At 42.5% G+C, this 3,806-nt stretch overlaps 1 pseudogene; it reads right to left on the bottom strand.

Moving 5' to 3' along the window:
- Window positions 1-2,358: 2,358 nt before the first annotated feature.
- On the bottom strand, window positions 2,359-3,471 carry LOC130871693 (tubulin alpha-8 chain-like; annotated as a pseudogene).
- Between the last annotated feature and the right edge of the window lie 335 nt (window positions 3,472-3,806).

Genomic DNA, 3,806 nt, shown 5'->3' with positions numbered 1-3,806 from the left:
AGGTGAAGTCAATGGTTCTCAGTGGTCTGTCTCTAGCTTCAGAATATACACAAAGTTAAGTAGGGTGGGTATGTGGGCAAAGCTATCTGTTACATCTGTTCTGCTGACCACAGTGACCCATGCAGCCAAGGCCCAGCAGGACAAGCAATCTTCCTTCAGCTTCAGTGCAAGAGAGCTGGAAAAGTGGGTGAGTGGGGAGTTTCTTCTTTTCAAATGAAGAATTGAATATGTTTGACTCATTTGTGAGACTTGGAGGAACATATGGTCAATATGCAGGGAGGAATAAAAAGTTTGGAGATCCAGAGAGGTACAATATCATCTCTTGCATGAGTCCTGGTGTCTAGCTGTCAACACACCATTACATAAGTGAGCAGTTTTTTTTCATTTCTACTTAAAGCCGTTTTGAGCTACATGCTGTCAAGCACTCCACTTAAATGCATTTCTGTCCTGGAGTTCTGAGCTGGTAGAAGTACAGACACCAATGAATTCTGCTAAACTGGGACTTACTCTAGAAGATAATTCCCATGAGTCTCATTTCTACAGCAGATTATTTTGTTGTCAGAAAGGATATTCCAAACATGGCCCGTGTATCAGAATAAATGCCAACCCTGATCAGTGTAACTCACTCGTTAGTGCTGGCTGGGCAGCAGGGCATTCCTGGAGCTTAGCTCTGGGCTGGGCAGGCAGCACTTTGGTGCTGCAGTGTTCATCTTTCATGGTTAGTTCTCTCAAGCTCATCGACGATCCAGTGGAGTTCTAGCAGAAAATCCCAGAAGCAATTTTGTGGAAATTGACAAATTGATTTTACATTGTCTATAGAAACACGAAGGATCAGGACTAGCCAAGAAAATCATGATGAAGATGCAAATGCCAGATGCCAAGACTGATTATGACAATAATCATGTGTGTAACAGCAATGTGGAGCAAGCTAAGGAGACAGTGAAAGCTAAACAAAGCACTTACTCTTTCATTTAACATTTAAAACTAATGTTATACTTATGGAAACTGAACAACGGATATGAAGAATTTCTTACATCTGCTTTCCCACTTCCTCCAATGTCAAATCTTATTTATTAACATTAAATTTGACATGTAAAATTATTGCTTTGTTTTAATTAGTGTCTTTTGTCTAATGTCCATGGCCTTGAAGATCAGTTTTATTTTTTTTTCTTTGTAAATTTTCTGCCCTTTTGATCTTTGAAGTATTGGTGTTTTGCTGACAAATCTGCCTATGCCTTTATAGTTAACTGTGCTAATCGTACACTGGTTTAAGTTCAATTTAATCGTGTTATAATTTTTTCTCAGAACAAATTTTACATGCAAATTTAGTCAGATAATTTATATAAATACACCAACAAAATACTTAAATGGAATAATTATGAAGCATTGCTGGCACAGGAATTTAGTTTTGTGACAGATTAAAACACACACGCACACACACACTCAAGTCAATGATTCTCCTTCATATTAATGAATGAGTTTCTTATCTTTATTCTTTATTTGATGGTAACAAGTCATTCTTTTTTAGTTTCATTTTATTCAAGTATGTGTGTTTATGTGTGTACATGAACACACATATGGGTGCAGGTGCCCACTGAAGCCAGAAGCCAAAAGTCTGGCTCAGATATCCCCGAATTAAGGCAGCTGTGAGCCTACTGACACAGCAGCGAGTCCTGGGAATCAAATCTGAATCTTCTGCAAGTACAATAAGAACTAAAAAAAAAAAAGCTTTTGCTTTGGGACATCGTGGAACTAACCATACAGGGACTCATGGAAAAGGAAAAGACATCATCACAGAATGATGTTAACATGAACGTATTCCCAAAAAATGGACTATGAATATTTTCCTTTTTTTTTTTAAAGAGGGGGAAGTGGTGCAGGAGAATTGTCTGTATTGTGTCAATCATGTTATAAATAAACGCTGATAGGTCAGGCAGGAAATATAGGCGGGAAAACCAGACAGGGAGTAGAAATGATGTAATGAGAACAGGAGAATTCTGGGAAGGAGGAAGTTGATTCCTCCCACTCCTGCCCAGACTACCAAAGCAGCAGGATGTGATCTGCCTCACTGAAAAAGGTACTGAGCCACCTGGCTAACATAGATCAGAAAAATGGGTTAATCAAGATGTGAGAGTTAGCCAGTGAGAGGCTAGAGCTAATGGGCTAATCAGCTTATAATTTATGGAGACATTTGTGTGACTTTTGGGGGGGCTAAACAGTTGTGGGGTACCAGGTGGGACAAAAACCCCAACAGCAAACAGGCCCCGATCATGTTACATGAAAGCATCAATGACTTCCGGCTAACGTTGAAGCTGAGGTTCTGGGAGTTTGACATGATCCAGGGGCTGAAAGAACAGATTAGTATTCCTCTCCTTCTTCCTCACTCTCTCCTTCAACAGAATCCACACGAACCTCCTCATAATCCTTCTCTAGGGCAACCATGTCTTCATGGGCCTCAGAGAACTCTCCCTCCTCCATACCCTCACCCACATACAAGTGCACAAAGGCACGCTTAGCATACATCAGATCAAACTTGTAATCTAGGCGAGCCCAGGCCTCAGCAATGGCTGTGGAGTTACTCAGCATGCACACAGCTCTCCTAAACCTTGGCTAGGTCTCCACCAGGTACCACAGTGAGAGACTGATAATTAATGCCAACCTTGAAGCAGTAGGGCACCAGTCCACAAGCTGGATGCTGCACTTGGTCTTGTTGCTGGCAATGGCAGCATTGACATCTTTGGGAACCACATCACCATGGTACAGCAGGCAGCAAGCCATGTATTTACCATGCCGAAGGTGACATTTCACCATCTGGTTGGCTGGCTCAAAGCAGGCATTGATGATCTCTGCTACAGAAAGCTGCTCGTTGTAGGCTTTCTCAGCAGATATGACAGGGGCATATGTGGCCAGAGGAAGGTGGATGAGAGGGTAGGGCACCAGGTTGGTCTGGAATTCTGTCAGGTCAACATTTAGGGCTCCATCAAATCTGAGGGCAGCAGCAATGGAAGACCCAATGTGGCTAATAAGGTGGTTAAAGTTAGTGTAGGTGGGGCACTCAATATCAAGGTTTCTATGACAGATGTCATAGATGGCCTAGTTATCTCCCATGAAGACAAAATCAGAGTGCTCCAGGGTGGTGTGGGTGGTGAGGATGGAATTGTAGGGCTCAACCACAGTGGTGGAAACTTGGGGGTTGGGTAGATGGAGAACTCCAGCTTGGACTCCTTTCTGTAATCAACAGAGAGCCTCTTCATCAGCAGGGAGGTGAACCCAGAGCCAGTTCCCCCACCAAAGCTGTGGAAAAACAAGAAGTCCCTGAAGACCTGTGCACTGGTCTGCCAGTTTGCGAATTCTCTCCAAGACAAGGTCAATGAACTCCTTGCTAATGGTGTAGTGGCCACGGGCATAATTATTAGCAGCATCTTCCTTCCCTGTGATGAGCTGTTCAGGATGGAAGAGCTGGCAGTAGGTACCAGTGTAAACTCATCAATAACTGTGGTCTGCCGTTGCCCTACTATGCAATCTCACATAGAACTGTAACTTAGCACACAATAATTACCTTGCCTCATCCCTGTCTCCCTTCCACTCCATAGGGTCATTCAACTCTTGACTTGTGTGCAATCAACACTTTACATTTTATATAGGAATGACATTGTGAGATACTTGTTTTTCTGTCTGGCTTATTTTGGTTGCGTGATGAGTTCCAGTTACATGATGTCATAAATAAGAGGATTTTACAAGTTTTGATGGCTGAATAGTATTTAAGTGTGTGTGTGTGTTCCTGGTTGCCTTCATCCATTTGTCTG

This window comes from Chionomys nivalis, chromosome 3 (assembly GCF_950005125.1).
Source record: "Chionomys nivalis chromosome 3, mChiNiv1.1, whole genome shotgun sequence".
Lineage (NCBI taxonomy): Eukaryota > Metazoa > Chordata > Mammalia > Rodentia > Cricetidae > Chionomys > Chionomys nivalis.
This window is presented reverse-complemented; position numbering and strand designations above follow the sequence as displayed.